The sequence below is a fragment of the Falco biarmicus genome, chromosome 11, assembly GCF_023638135.1.
Source record: "Falco biarmicus isolate bFalBia1 chromosome 11, bFalBia1.pri, whole genome shotgun sequence".
Classification (NCBI taxonomy): Eukaryota; Metazoa; Chordata; class Aves; order Falconiformes; family Falconidae; genus Falco; species Falco biarmicus.
This window is the reverse complement of record NC_079298.1, coordinates 30,356,330-30,375,826: the sequence shown is the minus strand read 5'-3', so window position 1 is coordinate 30,375,826 and position 19,497 is coordinate 30,356,330.

The window sequence follows — 19,497 nt, the reverse complement described above, 5'->3', positions numbered from 1 at the left end:
GAGGCGGTAAACAGTCCTCAGGAGCCTGAGCAGGCAGGTGTTTTGGGCGTCCAGCCGGCAGAGCAGTTTGTGTCTGGAGAAGGTGCCCTTTTCCCGGCTGCCTGTCCGCACGGAAGATGAGGCCGTCCATCCCCTTCCCTGGGAAGGACAGGGCCGGGAGCACGATGAGACAGACGGGGACTTGGGGGGGCCAAGAAGTGTCCTGCTGGACTTGGCTTCCTCCAGAAGAGCTCGCGCCTTGCCAGTCTGCTCTGGGCAGCACGCTGGGCTGAGGAAAGCTCTGGCAGGCCCTGTGTCATGCTGGGGGCTGGGGAGGGTTTCAGCCCTGCGGCCTGGTGTGTCCCTGGGGAAGAGGCAGAGGACCTGTCGGGGCCTTGCTGAGGCTTTCTTGCCCGTGCTGGGGTTTGTTTTCTCATTGCAAGCCTTCTGGGCCAAGGCTGTTGCGGTTCCCTGCTCCCCAAAACCCAATCCCTTCCTGCGCGACTGGTCTCGATCGCTCACCTGTTCCCGGCGTCTCCTGTTACTGGCGTCTGCTCCATTGTCTCCAGAGGTTAAGTTCAATCCAAGCCATGATGAGCGGCCACACGATTTGCCCGGATTTGCAAAGCAGCCAGGTCATGTCCACCTGGGCAAGGCAGTTCCAAAGCCAGACCAGAGTGTGGGGCAGGTCAGAGGCCGTGCTCTCTGCGCCGACGGGTGGTTGCTTCAGGCCCTCGGGATAGACACCCATCCTGACCCTCACCCTGCTGCGGGGGTTGCGAAGGCCAATGGTGCTCGTCCATTCGGCGGCCATGCTCTCTGCGTCGAAGGGTGCTTGCTTCAGACCCTTGGGAAAGATGCCCAGCCTGGACCTGACCCAGCTGCGGGGGATGCGAAGGCCAATGGTGCTCATCCATTCGGCGGCCATGCTCTCTGCGACAATCAGCACTTCCTTCAGGACATCATGAAGGATGTTGATCTTGCTTGTGATCCAGCTGTAGTAGCTAGAAAGGTCAAGGCCACCAATAGCTGGAACTGCCACACAGAGAGCCATGCTCAGGGAGGCAACGAGGCAGAGCCACTTCATTTTCTCTCCTGAGAGAAAAAATCTGGATGCACAAGCTGGCTTGGGCTGTCGCCCTGAGCAGACTTCAGGGACTGACCACCAGGTGCGAGGGGCTGCCCTGACTGTCTGCGCTTGCAAGGGTTGCCGGTGAGACAAGCCATGGGCTGATGTCACGCCAGGTTCTGTGATGTCACAACGCCCTTCCTTGCCCACCCGGCAGGTGACGAAGGATGAGGCGGAGCTGGGCAGGACCTGTGTAGGCGGGTTTGGAAATGTGCTGCTCGCACTTGCTGCGCCGCCGGCAGCCGCTGAGCCCAGCAGGGGAGCGGGACTGTGTCCCCGGGCATTTGGGCAGTGCCCTGAACTGCTCAGCGAGAAGGAGCTGTGCCCAGAGCTCCAGCCAAGCTGCGTTCAGCGCTGTGCCGCAGCTGGGCAGGCGTGACGCGGTTCTGCTCCAAACCCTCTTGGGGACCGTGCTGGGGGCTAAGTGGCAGCCCACGTTAGGAGGAGAGCCGAAAAGTCACACGCTTTGACAAAAATCTTAACTCTACCTGAGCAAGGGGCTGGACAAACTGACTGCCAGAGGTGCCTTCCAACCTCCGCCGTTCCGTGAATTTTCAAGTATTTTCAGCACTGAGAAAGCCAAAGGCTTCCCTGCTGTCCGTCTCCTTAGCCACAAGCGTGACACTTGCACGCCCACACGGGGCTCCTGGAAGGCCTTGGTCTCTGGTGCTGGTGGGCCACTGTGCTCCAGGTTCAGCTGGCAGCTGAGCTGGTGCCAGCTTCATCCCTTCTCCTGCGTCCCCGAGCTTGGCTATGACATGTGTCCCTGTCCCTCCTCATGGGGACTTCCAGCACAGCTGCCCGCAAAGGTGCCTCTGCCCCTTCCCCCAGGGCGTTGACGGATAAGTTCAACGGGACAGGACCCAGTGCTGACCCTGGGGAACACCGCTGGCTGCAGGCCTCCAGCTAGGCTCTGCGCCGCTGGTCACAGCCCCCTGAGCTCCGCCGTTCAGCCCGTTCATTATTTCTCTTTCAGGACTGACCCAGCGCAGCTCTCACCCCGCAGAGGCCTGCTCTTTTCTCCCTGGCACAACTGCTGGGTGCCGAGGCAGAAATGGCCATGTGCCACACCAGCCAAGACCCTGACAAGCCAGCCCAGCGCCTGCCTTACCCAGAGGTGGGCAGTGTAGGAGCCCACAGGAAAATGCCTCGCTGTTCGTGCGACCCACGCACGCCTTCTGTTGACCTGGAGCGTGCGAGAGAAGGGAGGTGGCAGGGTGCTCCTGGCAGGAGGCTGGCTGCGTTTGCCCGCCAGCACTGCTGCATGCGGGTGCTCGTATCCCCTTGAGAATGAGGAGTGCGAATAGTCTAGAATCATTCCTGGAGGGAGGTGGCCCGCGGGGCCCTGGGCGCGCAGCGGCCACTGCCGCCTTGCTGGGACATGGGCATCCACCAGGCATCTCACTGGGAGGTGGGCACCCTGCCGGGATGCGGGGCCCTCCTCCTGGAGCACGGGTGCCTGCGGGGCGCCTCACAGCCATGGGTGCCCGTTCTCTCCCAGCCCAGCTCTCCCGCTTCTCCTGGAGCGCACGCTCTGCAAGCCCTCACAGAGCAGCCTGGCTCGCACCACTGCATTTCCTCTTCCCGCTTCCCCGGCGCCCCTCGGTACCCAAACGACACGTGCTCCAGGAGAAATACACTTTATAGATCTGAACAGCGCCCGAAGACTGAGAAAGCAGGCTGCTCCCGGCAGGAGTTTAGCCGAGTTTCCCGGGCGTCTGCTGCACAGGCATGCTCTGGCTGTCCGCTTCGAGGAGACGGAGATGAGCCCTGGCCTTTGGGATGCCGGTGGGCCCTGGCAGCACCTTGGGGAGGGTGTCGAAGGGGCCCTGCGCAGAGGTCCTCGCCGAATGCCCGTTGGCTGTTGTGCAGGGCAGGCACAGGCGGCCCACCGATGGCGTGGTCACCCGTGGGCCATGGCCATGGCCACCTTGCGGGAAGATGGTCACCGGGGCCCAGGTAATGGCCTCCAGCCAGCGGAGGAGGCTGAGGTCTGTGGAGGGGCCCTCATCCCAGGAGCCTTTGGTGGGCTGAGGCATGGCCTGAGGCAGCAGCCGGCGGTCACCCTGAAGAGAAGTCACTGTTAGCTGGGTGAAAATGCCACGGGCGGAACTGTTATCCACCGGGTCCCTAACACCTGACCCTCTGCCTAGTGGGATGCTTGCCCTTGCACCAACCTTGGAGGTCCTAAGGAACCCAGTGGGTCGCGGGGAGGCACTGGCCATGGCCACCTTTCTGGGACGTGGGGAGCAACCCCCACACCCCTCACTGAGACAAGGGCACGCACCAGGCACCTCAGTGGGACACGCGCACCCACCGGGAAGCTCACGGGGACACGGGCACCCTGCCGGGATGCGGGGCCCTCCTCCTGGGACGCAGGCACCCATGCGGCACCTCACAGTACACTCTTGTAGTACTGGTGCCGGAGCTCTTTCAGGCAGAGGCGGTAAACAGTCCTCAGGAGCCTGAGCAGGCAGGTGTTTTGGGCGTCCAGCCGGCAGAGCAGTTCGTGTCTGGAGAAGGTGCCCTTTTCCCGGCTGCCTGTCCGCACGGAAGATGAGGCCGTCCATCCCCTTCCCTGGGAAGGACAGGGCCGGGAGCACGATGAGACAGACGGGGACTTGGGGGGGCCAAGAAGTGTCCTGCTGGACTTGGCTTCCTCCAGAAGAGCTCGCGCCTTGCCAGTCTGCTCTGGGCAGCACGCTGGGCTGAGGAAAGCTCTGGCAGGCCCTGTGTCATGCTGGGGGCTGGGGAGGGTTTCAGCCCTGCGGCCTGGTGTGTCCCTGGGGAAGAGGCAGAGGACCTGTCGGGGCCTTGCTGAGGCTTTCTTGCCCGTGCTGGGGTTTGTTTTCTCATTGCAAGCCTTCTGGGCCAAGGCTGTTGCGGTTCCCTGCTCCCCAAAACCCAATCCCTTCCTGCGCGACTGGTCTCGATCGCTCACCTGTTCCCGGCGTCTCCTGTTACTGGCGTCTGCTCCATTGTCTCCAGAGGTTAAGTTCAATCCAAGCCATGATGAGCGGCCACACGATTTGCCCGGATTTGCAAAGCAGCCAGGTCATGTCCACCTGGGCAAGGCAGTTCCAAAGCCAGACCAGAGTGTGGGGCAGGTCAGAGGCCGTGCTCTCTGCGCCGACGGGTGGTTGCTTCAGGCCCTCGGGATAGACACCCATCCTGACCCTCACCCTGCTGCGGGGGTTGCGAAGGCCAATGGTGCTCGTCCATTCGGCGGCCATGCTCTCTGCGTCGAAGGGTGCTTGCTTCAGACCCTTGGGAAAGATGCCCAGCCTGGACCTGACCCAGCTGCGGGGGATGCGAAGGCCAATGGTGCTCATCCATTCGGCGGCCATGCTCTCTGCGACAATCAGCACTTCCTTCAGGACATCATGAAGGATGTTGATCTTGCTTGTGATCCAGCTGTAGTAGCTAGAAAGGTCAAGGCCACCAATAGCTGGAACTGCCACACAGAGAGCCATGCTCAGGGAGGCAACGAGGCAGAGCCACTTCATTTTCTCTCCTGAGAGAAAAAATCTGGATGCACAAGCTGGCTTGGGCTGTCGCCCTGAGCAGACTTCAGGGACTGACCACCAGGTGCGAGGGGCTGCCCTGACTGTCTGCGCTTGCAAGGGTTGCCGGTGAGACAAGCCATGGGCTGATGTCACGCCAGGTTCTGTGATGTCACAACGCCCTTCCTTGCCCACCCGGCAGGTGACGAAGGATGAGGCGGAGCTGGGCAGGACCTGTGTAGGCGGGTTTGGAAATGTGCTGCTCGCACTTGCTGCGCCGCCGGCAGCCGCTGAGCCCAGCAGGGGAGCGGGACTGTGTCCCCGGGCATTTGGGCAGTGCCCTGAACTGCTCAGCGAGAAGGAGCTGTGCCCAGAGCTCCAGCCAAGCTGCGTTCAGCGCTGTGCCGCAGCTGGGCAGGCGTGACGCGGTTCTGCTCCAAACCCTCTTGGGGACCGTGCTGGGGGCTAAGTGGCAGCCCACGTTAGGAGGAGAGCCGAAAAGTCACACGCTTTGACAAAAATCTTAACTCTACCTGAGCAAGGGGCTGGACAAACTGACTGCCAGAGGTGCCTTCCAACCTCCGCCGTTCCGTGAATTTTCAAGTATTTTCAGCACTGAGAAAGCCAAAGGCTTCCCTGCTGTCCGTCTCCTTAGCCACAAGCGTGACACTTGCACGCCCACACGGGGCTCCTGGAAGGCCTTGGTCTCTGGTGCTGGTGGGCCACTGTGCTCCAGGTTCAGCTGGCAGCTGAGCTGGTGCCAGCTTCATCCCTTCTCCTGCGTCCCCGAGCTTGGCTATGACATGTGTCCCTGTCCCTCCTCATGGGGACTTCCAGCACAGCTGCCCGCAAAGGTGCCTCTGCCCCTTCCCCCAGGGCGTTGACGGATAAGTTCAACGGGACAGGACCCAGTGCTGACCCTGGGGAACACCGCTGGCTGCAGGCCTCCAGCTAGGCTCTGCGCCGCTGGTCACAGCCCCCTGAGCTCCGCCGTTCAGCCCGTTCATTATTTCTCTTTCAGGACTGACCCAGCGCAGCTCTCACCCCGCAGAGGCCTGCTCTTTTCTCCCTGGCACAACTGCTGGGTGCCGAGGCAGAAATGGCCGTGTGCCACACCAGCCAAGACCCTGACAAGCCAGCCCAGCGCCTGCCTTACCCAGAGGTGGGCAGTGTAGGAGCCCACAGGAAAATGCCTCGCTGTTCGTGCGACCCACGCACGCCTTCTGTTGACCTGGAGCGTGCGAGAGAAGGGAGGTGGCAGGGTGCTCCTGGCAGGAGGCTGGCTGCGTTTGCCCGCCAGCACTGCTGCATGCGGGTGCTCGTATCCCCTTGAGAATGAGGAGTGCGAATAGTCTAGAATCATTCCTGGAGGGAGGTGGCCCGCGGGGCCCTGGGCGCGCAGCGGCCACTGCCGCCTTGCTGGGACATGGGCATCCACCAGGCATCTCACTGGGAGGTGGGCACCCTGCCGGGATGCGGGGCCCTCCTCCTGGAGCACGGGTGCCTGCGGGGCGCCTCACAGCCATGGGTGCCCGTTCTCTCCCAGCCCAGCTCTCCCGCTTCTCCTGGAGCGCACGCTCTGCAAGCCCTCACAGAGCAGCCTGGCTCGCACCACTGCATTTCCTCTTCCCGCTTCCCCGGCGCCCCTCGGTACCCAAACGACACGTGCTCCAGGAGAAATACACTTTATAGATCTGAACAGCGCCTGAAGACTGAGAAAGCAGGCTGCTCCCAGCAGGAGTTTAGCCGAGTTTCCCGGGCGTCTGCTGCACAGGCATGCTCTGGCTGTCCGCTTCGAGGAGACGGAGATGAGCCCTGGCCTTTGGGATGCCGGTGGGCCCTGGCAGCACCTTGGGGAGGGTGTCGAAGGGGCCCTGCGCAGAGGTCCTCGCCGAATGCCCGTTGGCTGTTGTGCAGGGCAGGCACAGGCGGCCCACCGATGGCGTGGTCACCCGTGGGCCATGGCCATGGCCACCTTGCGGGAAGATGGTCACCGGGGCCCAGGTAATGGCCTCCAGCCAGCGGAGGAGGCTGAGGTCTGTGGAGGGGCCCTCATCCCAGGAGCCTTTGGTGGGCTGAGGCATGGCCTGAGGCAGCAGCCGGCGGTCACCCTGAGGAGAAGTCACTGTTAGCTGGGTGAAAATGCCACGGGCGGAACTGTTATCCACCGGGTCCCTAACACCTGACCCTCTGCCTAGTGGGATGCTTGCCCTTGCACCAACCTTGGAGGTCCTAAGGAACCCAGTGGGTCGCGGGGAGGCACTGGCCATGGCCACCTTTCTGGGACGTGGGGAGCAACCCCCACACCCCTCACTGAGACAAGGGCACGCACCAGGCACCTCAGTGGGACACGCGCACCCACCGGGAAGCTCACGGGGACACGGGCACCCTGCCGGGATGCGGGGCCCTCCTCCTGGGACGCAGGCACCCATGCGGCACCTCACAGTACACTCTTGTAGTACTGGTGCCGGAGCTCTTTCAGGCAGAGGCGGTAAACAGTCCTCAGGAGCCTGAGCAGGCAGGTGTTTTGGGCGTCCAGCCGGCAGAGCAGTTTGTGTCTGGAGAAGGTGCCCTTTTCCCGGCTGCCTGTCCGCACGGAAGATGAGGCCGTCCATCCCCTTCCCTGGGAAGGACAGGGCCGGGAGCACGATGAGACAGACGGGGACTTGGGGGGGCCAAGAAGTGTCCTGCTGGACTTGGCTTCCTCCAGAAGAGCTCGCGCCTTGCCAGTCTGCTCTGGGCAGCACGCTGGGCTGAGGAAAGCTCTGGCAGGCCCTGTGTCATGCTGGGGGCTGGGGAGGGTTTCAGCCCTGCGGCCTGGTGTGTCCCTGGGGAAGAGGCAGAGGACCTGTCGGGGCCTTGCTGAGGCTTTCTTGCCCGTGCTGGGGTTTGTTTTCTCATTGCAAGCCTTCTGGGCCAAGGCTGTTGCGGTTCCCTGCTCCCCAAAACCCAATCCCTTCCTGCGCGACTGGTCTCGATCGCTCACCTGTTCCCGGCGTCTCCTGTTACTGGCGTCTGCTCCATTGTCTCCAGAGGTTAAGTTCAATCCAAGCCATGATGAGCGGCCACACGATTTGCCCGGATTTGCAAAGCAGCCAGGTCATGTCCACCTGGGCAAGGCAGTTCCAAAGCCAGACCAGAGTGTGGGGCAGGTCAGAGGCCGTGCTCTCTGCGCCGACGGGTGGTTGCTTCAGGCCCTCGGGATAGACACCCATCCTGACCCTCACCCTGCTGCGGGGGTTGCGAAGGCCAATGGTGCTCGTCCATTCGGCGGCCATGCTCTCTGCGTCGAAGGGTGCTTGCTTCAGACCCTTGGGAAAGATGCCCAGCCTGGACCTGACCCAGCTGCGGGGGATGCGAAGGCCAATGGTGCTCATCCATTCGGCGGCCATGCTCTCTGCGACAATCAGCACTTCCTTCAGGACATCATGAAGGATGTTGATCTTGCTTGTGATCCAGCTGTAGTAGCTAGAAAGGTCAAGGCCACCAATAGCTGGAACTGCCACACAGAGAGCCATGCTCAGGGAGGCAACGAGGCAGAGCCACTTCATTTTCTCTCCTGAGAGAAAAAATCTGGATGCACAAGCTGGCTTGGGCTGTCGCCCTGAGCAGACTTCAGGGACTGACCACCAGGTGCGAGGGGCTGCCCTGACTGTCTGCGCTTGCAAGGGTTGCCGGTGAGACAAGCCATGGGCTGATGTCACGCCAGGTTCTGTGATGTCACAACGCCCTTCCTTGCCCACCCGGCAGGTGACGAAGGATGAGGCGGAGCTGGGCAGGACCTGTGTAGGCGGGTTTGGAAATGTGCTGCTCGCACTTGCTGCGCCGCCGGCAGCCGCTGAGCCCAGCAGGGGAGCGGGACTGTGTCCCCGGGCATTTGGGCAGTGCCCTGAACTGCTCAGCGAGAAGGAGCTGTGCCCAGAGCTCCAGCCAAGCTGCGTTCAGCGCTGTGCCGCAGCTGGGCAGGCGTGACGCGGTTCTGCTCCAAACCCTCTTGGGGACCGTGCTGGGGGCTAAGTGGCAGCCCACGTTAGGAGGAGAGCCGAAAAGTCACACGCTTTGACAAAAATCTTAACTCTACCTGAGCAAGGGGCTGGACAAACTGACTGCCAGAGGTGCCTTCCAACCTCCGCCGTTCCGTGAATTTTCAAGTATTTTCAGCACTGAGAAAGCCAAAGGCTTCCCTGCTGTCCGTCTCCTTAGCCACAAGCGTGACACTTGCACGCCCACACGGGGCTCCTGGAAGGCCTTGGTCTCTGGTGCTGGTGGGCCACTGTGCTCCAGGTTCAGCTGGCAGCTGAGCTGGTGCCAGCTTCATCCCTTCTCCTGCGTCCCCGAGCTTGGCTATGACATGTGTCCCTGTCCCTCCTCATGGGGACTTCCAGCACAGCTGCCCGCAAAGGTGCCTCTGCCCCTTCCCCCAGGGCGTTGACGGATAAGTTCAACGGGACAGGACCCAGTGCTGACCCTGGGGAACACCGCTGGCTGCAGGCCTCCAGCTAGGCTCTGCGCCGCTGGTCACAGCCCCCTGAGCTCCGCCGTTCAGCCCGTTCATTATTTCTCTTTCAGGACTGACCCAGCGCAGCTCTCACCCCGCAGAGGCCTGCTCTTTTCTCCCTGGCACAACTGCTGGGTGCCGAGGCAGAAATGGCCGTGTGCCACACCAGCCAAGACCCTGACAAGCCAGCCCAGCGCCTGCCTTACCCAGAGGTGGGCAGTGTAGGAGCCCACAGGAAAATGCCTCGCTGTTCGTGCGACCCACGCACGCCTTCTGTTGACCTGGAGCGTGCGAGAGAAGGGAGGTGGCAGGGTGCTCCTGGCAGGAGGCTGGCTGCGTTTGCCCGCCAGCACTGCTGCATGCGGGTGCTCGTATCCCCTTGAGAATGAGGAGTGCGAATAGTCTAGAATCATTCCTGGAGGGAGGTGGCCCGCGGGGCCCTGGGCGCGCAGCGGCCACTGCCGCCTTGCTGGGACATGGGCATCCACCAGGCATCTCACTGGGAGGTGGGCACCCTGCCGGGATGCGGGGCCCTCCTCCTGGAGCACGGGTGCCTGCGGGGCGCCTCACAGCCATGGGTGCCCGTTCTCTCCCAGCCCAGCTCTCCCGCTTCTCCTGGAGCGCACGCTCTGCAAGCCCTCACAGAGCAGCCTGGCTCGCACCACTGCATTTCCTCTTCCCGCTTCCCCGGCGCCCCTCGGTACCCAAACGACACGTGCTCCAGGAGAAATACACTTTATAGATCTGAACAGCGCCTGAAGACTGAGAAAGCAGGCTGCTCCCAGCAGGAGTTTAGCCGAGTTTCCCGGGCGTCTGCTGCACAGGCATGCTCTGGCTGTCCGCTTCGAGGAGACGGAGATGAGCCCTGGCCTTTGGGATGCCGGTGGGCCCTGGCAGCACCTTGGGGAGGGTGTCGAAGGGGCCCTGCGCAGAGGTCCTCGCCGAATGCCCGTTGGCTGTTGTGCAGGGCAGGCACAGGCGGCCCACCGATGGCGTGGTCACCCGTGGGCCATGGCCATGGCCACCTTGCGGGAAGATGGTCACCGGGGCCCAGGTAATGGCCTCCAGCCAGCGGAGGAGGCTGAGGTCTGTGGAGGGGCCCTCATCCCAGGAGCCTTTGGTGGGCTGAGGCATGGCCTGAGGCAGCAGCCGGCGGTCACCCTGAGGAGAAGTCACTGTTAGCTGGGTGAAAATGCCACGGGCGGAACTGTTATCCACCGGTCCCTAACACCTGACCCTCTGCCTAGTGGGATGCTTGCCCTTGCACCAACCTTGGAGGTCCTAAGGAACCCAGTGGGTCGCGGGGAGGCACTGGCCATGGCCACCTTTCTGGGACGTGGGGAGCAACCCCCACACCCCTCACTGAGACAAGGGCACGCACCAGGCACCTCAGTGGGACACGCGCACCCACCGGGAAGCTCACGGGGACACGGGCACCCTGCCGGGATGCGGGGCCCTCCTCCTGGGACGCAGGCACCCATCGCGGCACCTCACAGTACACTCTTGTAGTACTGGTGCCGGAGCTCTTTCAGGCAGAGGCGGTAAACAGTCCTCAGGAGCCTGAGCAGGCAGGTGTTTTGGGCGTCCAGCCGGCAGAGCAGTTTGTGTCTGGAGAAGGTGCCCTTTTCCGGCTGCCTGTCCGCACGGAAGATGAGGCCGTCCATCCCCTTCCCTGGGAAGGACAGGGCCGGGAGCACGATGAGACAGACGGGGACTTGGGGGGGGCCAAGAAGTGTCCTGCTGGACTTGGCTTCCTCCAGAAGAGCTCGCGCCTTGCCAGTCTGCTCTGGGCAGCACGCTGGGCTGAGGAAAGCTCTGGCAGGCCCTGTGTCATGCTGGGGGCTGGGGAGGGTTTCAGCCCTGCGGCCTGGTGTGTCCCTGGGGAAGAGGCAGAGGACCTGTCGGGGCCTTGCTGAGGCTTTCTTGCCCGTGCTGGGGTTTTGTTTTCTCATTGCAAGCCTTCTGGGCCAAGGCTGTTGCGGTTCCCTGCTCCCCAAAACCCAATCCCTTCCTGCGCGACTGGTCTCGATCGCTCACCTGTTCCCGGCGTCTCCTGTTACTGGCGTCTGCTCCATTGTCTCCAGAGGTTAAGTTCAATCCAAGCCATGATGAGCGGCCACACGATTTGCCCGGATTTGCAAAGCAGCCAGGTCATGTCCACCTGGGCAAGGCAGTTCCAAAGCCAGACCAGAGTGTGGGGCAGGTCAGAGGCCGTGCTCTCTGCGCCGACGGGTGGTTGCTTCAGGCCCTCGGGATAGACACCCATCCTGACCCTCACCCTGCTGCGGGGGTTGCGAAGGCCAATGGTGCTCGTCCATTCGGCGGCCATGCTCTCTGCGTCGAAGGGTGCTTGCTTCAGACCCTTGGGAAAGATGCCCAGCCTGGACCTGACCCAGCTGCGGGGGATGCGAAGGCCAATGGTGCTCATCCATTCGGCGGCCATGCTCTCTGCGACAATCAGCACTTCCTTCAGGACATCATGAAGGATGTTGATCTTGCTTGTGATCCAGCTGTAGTAGCTAGAAAGGTCAAGGCCACCAATAGCTGGAACTGCCACACAGAGAGCCATGCTCAGGGAGGCAACGAGGCAGAGCCACTTCATTTTCTCTCCTGAGAGAAAAAATCTGGATGCACAAGCTGGCTTGGGCTGTCGCCCTGAGCAGACTTCAGGGACTGACCACCAGGTGCGAGGGGCTGCCCTGACTGTCTGCGCTTGCAAGGGTTGCCGGTGAGACAAGCCATGGGCTGATGTCACGCCAGGTTCTGTGATGTCACAACGCCCTTCCTTGCCCACCCGGCAGGTGACAAAGGATGAGGCGGAGCTGGGCAGGACCTGTGTAGGCGGGTTTGGAAATGTGCTGCTCGCACTTGCTGCGCCGCCGGCAGCCGCTGAGCCCAGCAGGGGAGCGGGACTGTGTCCCCGGGCATTTGGGCAGTGCCCTGAACTGCTCAGCGAGAAGGAGCTGTGCCCAGAGCTCCAGCCAAGCTGCGTTCAGCGCTGTGCCGCAGCTGGGCAGGCGTGACGCGGTTCTGCTCCAAACCCTCTTGGGGACCGTGCTGGGGGCTAAGTGGCAGCCCACGTTAGGAGGAGAGCCGAAAAGTCACACGCTTTGACAAAAATCTTAACTCTACCTGAGCAAGGGGCTGGACAAACTGACTGCCAGAGGTGCCTTCCAACCTCCGCCGTTCCGTGAATTTTCAAGTATTTTCAGCACTGAGAAAGCCAAAGGCTTCCCTGCTGTCCGTCTCCTTAGCCACAAGCGTGACACTTGCACGCCCACACGGGGCTCCTGGAAGGCCTTGGTCTCTGGTGCTGGTGGGCCACTGTGCTCCAGGTTCAGCTGGCAGCTGAGCTGGTGCCAGCTTCATCCCTTCTCCTGCGTCCCCGAGCTTGGCTATGACATGTGTCCCTGTCCCTCCTCATGGGGACTTCCAGCACAGCTGCCCGCAAAGGTGCCTCTGCCCCTTCCCCCAGGGCGTTGACGGATAAGTTCAACGGGACAGGACCCAGTGCTGACCCTGGGGAACACCGCTGGCTGCAGGCCTCCAGCTAGGCTCTGCGCCGCTGGTCACAGCCCCCTGAGCTCCGCCGTTCAGCCCGTTCATTATTTCTCTTTCAGGACTGACCCAGCGCAGCTCTCACCCCGCAGAGGCCTGCTCTTTTCTCCCTGGCACAACTGCTGGGTGCCGAGGCAGAAATGGCCGTGTGCCACACCAGCCAAGACCCTGACAAGCCAGCCCAGCGCCTGCCTTACCCAGAGGTGGGCAGTGTAGGAGCCCACAGGAAAATGCCTCGCTGTTCGTGCGACCCACGCACGCCTTCTGTTGACCTGGAGCGTGCGAGAGAAGGGAGGTGGCAGGGTGCTCCTGGCAGGAGGCTGGCTGCGTTTGCCCGCCAGCACTGCTGCATGCGGGTGCTCGTATCCCCTTGAGAATGAGGAGTGCGAATAGTCTAGAATCATTCCTGGAGGGAGGTGGCCCGCGGGGCCCTGGGCGCGCAGCGGCCACTGCCGCCTTGCTGGGACATGGGCATCCACCAGGCATCTCACTGGGAGGTGGGCACCCTGCCGGGATGCGGGGCCCTCCTCCTGGAGCACGGGTGCCTGCGGGGCGCCTCACAGCCATGGGTGCCCGTTCTCTCCCAGCCCAGCTCTCCCGCTTCTCCTGGAGCGCACGCTCTGCAAGCCCTCACAGAGCAGCCTGGCTCGCACCACTGCATTTCCTCTTCCCGCTTCCCCGGCGCCCCTCGGTACCCAAACGACACGTGCTCCAGGAGAAATACACTTTATAGATCTGAACAGCGCTCGAAGACTGAGAAAGCAGGCTGCTCCCGGCAGGAGTTTAGCCGAGTTTCCCGGGCGTCTGCTGCACAGGCATGCTCTGGCTGTCCGCTTCGAGGAGACGGAGATGAGCCCTGGCCTTTGGGATGCCGGTGGGCCCTGGCAGCACCTTGGGGAGGGTGTCGAAGGGGCCCTGCGCAGAGGTCCTCGCCGAATGCCCGTTGGCTGTTGTGCAGGGCAGGCACAGGCGGCCCACCGATGGCGTGGTCACCCGTGGGCCATGGCCATGGCCACCTTGCGGGAAGATGGTCACCGGGGCCCAGGTAATGGCCTCCAGCCAGCGGAGGAGGCTGAGGTCTGTGGAGGGGCCCTCATCCCAGGAGCCTTTGGTGGGCTGAGGCATGGCCTGAGGCAGCAGCCGGCGGTCACCCTGAAGAGAAGTCACTGTTAGCTGGGTGAAAATGCCACGGGCGGAACTGTTATCCACCGGGTCCCTAACACCTGACCCTCTGCCTAGTGGGATGCTTGCCCTTGCACCAACCTTGGAGGTCCTAAGGAACCCAGTGGGTCGCGGGGAGGCACTGGCCATGGCCACCTTTCTGGGACGTGGGGAGCAACCCCCACACCCCTCACTGAGACAAGGGCACGCACCAGGCACCTCAGTGGGACACGCGCACCCACCGGGAAGCTCACGGGGACACGGGCACCCTGCCGGGATGCGGGGCCCTCCTCCTGGGACGCAGGCACCCATGCGGCACCTCACAGTACACTCTTGTAGTACTGGTGCCGGAGCTCTTTCAGGCAGAGGCGGTAAACAGTCCTCAGGAGCCTGAGCAGGCAGGTGTTTTGGGCGTCCAGCCGGCAGAGCAGTTTGTGTCTGGAGAAGGTGCCCTTTTCCCGGCTGCCTGTCCGCACGGAAGATGAGGCCGTCCATCCCCTTCCCTGGGAAGGACAGGGCCGGGAGCACGATGAGACAGACGGGGACCTGGGGGGCCAAGAAGTGTCCTGCTGGACTTGGCTTCCTCCAGAAGAGCTCGCGCCTTGCCAGTCTGCTCTGGGCAGCACGCTGGGCTGAGGAAAGCTCTGGCAGGCCCTGTGTCATGCTGGGGGCTGGGGAGGGTTTCAGCCCTGCGGCCTGGTGTGTCCCTGGGGAAGAGGCAGAGGACCTGTCGGGGCCTTGCTGAGGCTTTCTTGCCCGTGCTGGGGTTTGTTTTCTCATTGCAAGCCTTCTGGGCCAAGGCTGTTGCGGTTCCCTGCTCCCCAAAACCCAATCCCTTCCTGCGCGACTGGTCTCGATCGCTCACCTGTTCCCGGCGTCTCCTGTTACTGGCGTCTGCTCCATTGTCTCCAGAGGTTAAGTTCAATCCAAGCCATGATGAGCGGCCACACGATTTGCCCGGATTTGCAAAGCAGCCAGGTCATGTCCACCTGGGCAAGGCAGTTCCAAAGCCAGACCAGAGTGTGGGGCAGGTCAGAGGCCGTGCTCTCTGCGCCGACAGGTGGTTGCTTTAGGCCCTCGGGATAGACACCCATCCTGACCCTCACCCTGCTGCGGGGGTTGCGAAGGCCAATGGTGCTCGTCCATTCGGCGGCCATGCTCTCTGCGTCGAAGGGTGCTTGCTTCAGACCCTTGGGAAAGATGCCCAGCCTGGACCTGACCCAGCTGCGGGGGATGCGAAGGCCAATGGTGCTCATCCATTCGGCGGCCATGCTCTCTGCGACAATCAGCACTTCCTTCAGGACATCATGAAGGATGTTGATCTTGCTTGTGATCCAGCTGTAGTAGCTAGAAAGGTCAAGGCCACCAATAGCTGGAACTGCCACACAGAGAGCCATGCTCAGGGAGGCAACGAGGCAGAGCCACTTCATTTTCTCTCCTGAGAGAAAAAATCTGGATGCACAAGCTGGCTTGGGCTGTCGCCCTGAGCAGACTTCAGGGACTGACCACCAGGTGCGAGGGGCTGCCCTGACTGTCTGCGCTTGCAAGGCTTGCCGGTGAGACAAGCCATGGGCTGATGTCACGCCAGGTTCTGTGATGTCACAATGCCCTTCCTTGCCCACCCGGCAGGTGACGAAGGATGAGGCGGAGCTGGGCAGGACCTGTGTAGGCGGGTTTGGAAATGTGCTGCTCGCACTTGCTGCGCCGCCGGCAGCCGCTGAGCCCAGCAGGGGAGCGGGACTGTGTCCCCGGGCATTTGGGCAGTGCCCTGAACTGCTCAGCGAGAAGGAGCTGTGCCCAGAGCTCCAGCCAAGCTGCGTTCAGCGCTGTGCCGCAGCTGGGCAGGCGTGACGCGGTTCTGCTCCAAACCCTCTTGGGGACCGTGCTGGGGGCTAAGTGGCAGCCCACGTTAGGAGGAGAGCCGAAAAGTCACACGCTTTGACAGAAATCTTAACTCTACCTGAGCAAGGGGCTGGACAAACTGACTGCCAGAGGTGCCTTCCAACCTCCGCCGTTCCGTGAATTTTCAAGTATTTTCAGCACTGAGAAAGCCAAAGGCTTCCCTGCTGTCCGTCCCCTTAGCCACAAGCGTGACACTTGCACGCCCACACGGGGCTCCTGGAAGGCCTTGGTCTCTGGTGCTGGTGGGCCACTGTGCTCCAGGTTCAGCTGGCAGCTGAGCTGGTGCCAGCTTCATCCCTTCTCCTGCGTCCCCGAGCTTGGCTATGACATGTGTCCCTGTCCCTCCTCATGGGGACTTCCAGCACAGCTGCCCGCAAAGGTGCCTCTGCCCCTTCCCCCAGGGCGTTGACGGATAAGTTCAACGGGACAGGACCCAGTGCTGACCCTGGGGAACACCGCTGGCTGCAGGCCTCCAGCTAGGCTCTGCGCCGCTGGTCACAGCCCCCTGAGCTCCGCCGTTCAGCCCGTTCATTATTTCTCTTTCAGGACTGACCCAGCGCAGCTCTCACCCCGCAGAGGCCTGCTCTTTTCTCCCTGGCACAACTGCTGGGTGCCGAGGCAGAAATGGCCGTGTGCCACACCAGCCAAGACCCTGACAAGCCAGCCCAGCGCCTGCCTTACCCAGAGGTGGGCAGTGTAGGAGCCCACAGGAAAATGCCTCGCTGTTCGTGCGACCCACGCACGCCTTCTGTTGACCTGGAGCGTGCGAGAGAAGGGAGGTGGCAGGGTGCTCCTGGCAGGAGGCTGGCTGCGTTTGCCCGCCAGCACTGCTGCATGCGGGTGCTCGTATCCGCTTGAGAATGAGGAGTGCGAATAGTCTAGAATCATTCCTGGAGGGAGGTGGCCCGCGGGGCCCTGGGCGCGCAGCGGCCACTGCCGCCTTGCTGGGACATGGGCATCCACCAGGCATCTCACTGGGAGGTGGGCACCCTGCCGGGATGCGGGGCCCTCCTCCTGGAGCACGGGTGCCTGCGGGGCGCCTCACAGCCATGGGTGCCCGTTCTCTCCCAGCCCAGCTCTCCCGCTTCTCCTGGAGCGCACGCTCTGCAAGCCCTCACAGAGCAGCCTGGCTCGCACCACTGCATTTCCTCTTCCCGCTTCCCCGGCGCCCCTCGGTACCCAAACGACACGTGCTCCAGGAGAAATACACTTTATAGATCTGAACAGCGCTCGAAGACTGAGAAAGCAGGCTGCTCCCGGCAGGAGTTTAGCCGAGTTTCCCGGGCGTCTGCTGCACAGGCATGCTCTGGCTGTCCACTTCGAGGAGACGGAGATGAGCCCTGGCCTTTGGGATGCCGGTGGGCCCTGGCAGCACCTTGGGGAGGGTGTCGAAGGGGCCCTGCGCAGAGGTCCTCGCCGAATGCCCGTTGGCTGTTGTGCAGGGCAGGCACAGGCGGCCCACCGATGGCGTGGTCACCCGTGGGCCATGGCCATGGCCACCTTGCGGGAAGATGGTCACCGGGGCCCAGGTAATGGCCTCCAGCCAGCGGAGGAGGCTGAGGTCTGTGGAGGGGCCCTCATCCCAGGAGCCTTTGGTGGGCTGAGGCATGGCCTGAGGCAGCAGCCGGCGGTCACCCTGAAGAGAAGTCACTGTTAGCTGGGTGAAAATGCCACGGGCGGAACTGTTATCCACCGGGTCCCTAACACCTGACCCTCTGCCTAGTGGGATGCTTGCCCTTGCACCAACCTTGGAGGTCCTAAGGAACCCAGTGGGTCGCGGGGAGGCACTGGCCATGGCCACCTTTCTGGGACGTGGGGAGCAACCCCCACACCCCTCACTGAGACAAGGGCACGCACCAGGCACCTCAGTGGGACACGCGCACCCACCGGGAAGCTCACGGGGACACGGGCACCCTGCCGGGATGCGGGGCCCTCCTCCTGGGACACAGGCACCCATGCGGCACCTCACAGTTGTGGATGCCTGTTCTCTCCCGCCCCACATCCCACCTCGCATGGACAGCAAGCACTCGCTTGCACCGCTGCCTTTCACAGTGCCAACCCACCGGGCGCACGCTCTAGCTGCCGTTGCACGGGGAGCTACCAGAGGCTCTCCTCGTCTCGTCCTCTTCTCGTGCCTTCCTCTTGTAGTACTGGTGCCGGAGCTCTTTCAGGCAGAGGTGGTAGACACGCCTTGTGTGACATCAGCCCATGGCTTGTCTCACTGGCAACCTTGCAAGCGCAGACAGGCAGGGTGGCCCCTTGGACCTAGCGGTCAGTCTCTGAAGTCTGCTCAGGGCGACAGCCCAAGCAAGGTGACATGTCCAGTTTTTTTCCCATGGTAGGGATGAGATGAGGCTCGGCCTAATTCTCTGCCCGACCACGGCTCTTTGCATGGCAGTTCTGATTTTCGGTGGCCTTGACTTTTTGCCTACCTCAACTGGATCATAATGCACATAAACGTCCTTCCCAAGGGCCTGAATGAACAACCCGTTGTTGCTGAGATCATGGCCGCCGAATGGACGAGCACCATTGGCCTTCGCAACCCCCGCAGCAGGGTGAGGGTCAGGATGGGTGTCTATCCCGAGGGCCTGAAGCAACCACCCGTCGGCGCAGAGAGCACGGCCTCTGACCTGCCCCACACTCTGGTCTGGCTTTGGAACTGCCTTGCCCAGGTGGACATGACCTGGCTGCTTTGCAAATCCGGGCAAATCGTGTGGCCGCTCATCATGGCTTGGATTGAACTTAACCTCTGGAGACAATGGAGCAGACGCCAGTAACAGGAGACGCCGGGAACAGGTGAGCGATCGAGACCAGTCGCGCAGGAAGGGATTGGGTTTTGGGGAGCAGGGAACCGCAACAGCCTTGGCCCAGAAGGCTTGCAATGAGAAAACAAACCCCAGCACGGGCAAGAAAGCCTCAGCAAGGCCCCGACAGGTCCTCTGCCTCTTCCCCAGGGACACACCAGGCCGCAGGGCTGAAACCCTCCCCAGCCCCCAGCATGACACAGGGCCTGCCAGAGCTTTCCTCAGCCCAGCGTGCTGCCCAGAGCAGACTGGCAAGGCGCGAGCTCTTCTGGAGGAAGCCAAGTCCAGCAGGACACTTCTTGGCCCCCCAAGTCCCCGTCTGTCTCGTCGTGCTCCCGGCCCTGTCCTTCCCAGGGAAGGGGATGGACGGCCTCATCTTCCGTGCGGACAGGCAGCCGGGAAAAGGGCACCTTCTCCAGACACAAACTGCTCTGCCGGCTGGACGCCCAAAACACCTGCCTGCTCAGGCTCCTGAGGACTGTTTACCGCCTCTGCCTGAAAGAGCTCCGGCACCAGTACTACAAGAGGAAGGCACGAGAACAGGACGAGAAGGGGAGAGCATCCGCTGAACAGAACTGGTTCTGTTCTCTTTTCACCTTCCCTTTTTGCATTTATATGCCTTAAGAAGATCCCCCTTAGCCTTGTCTTCTCCAATTTGAGCAGTCACAGCTGTCTCAGCCTTTCCTCATAGGAGAGATACTCCATTCCCTTCGTTATCTTCATGACCTTTTACTGCACATCCACCAGTAGCTCCATCTCTGTGTTTTACTGGGGAACCCAGAACTGGACACAGTATTCAAGTGTGACCTCACCTGAGCAGAAGGGATGGATCACCGACCTCGGCATGCTGGCAACTCTCCCCCTAATGTAGTCCAGGATTCCTGTAGCTCTCTTTGCTGCAAGGGCACATTGCTGGGTCATGGTTAACCAGGACCCTCAAGGCCTTTTCTGCAAAGCTGCTTT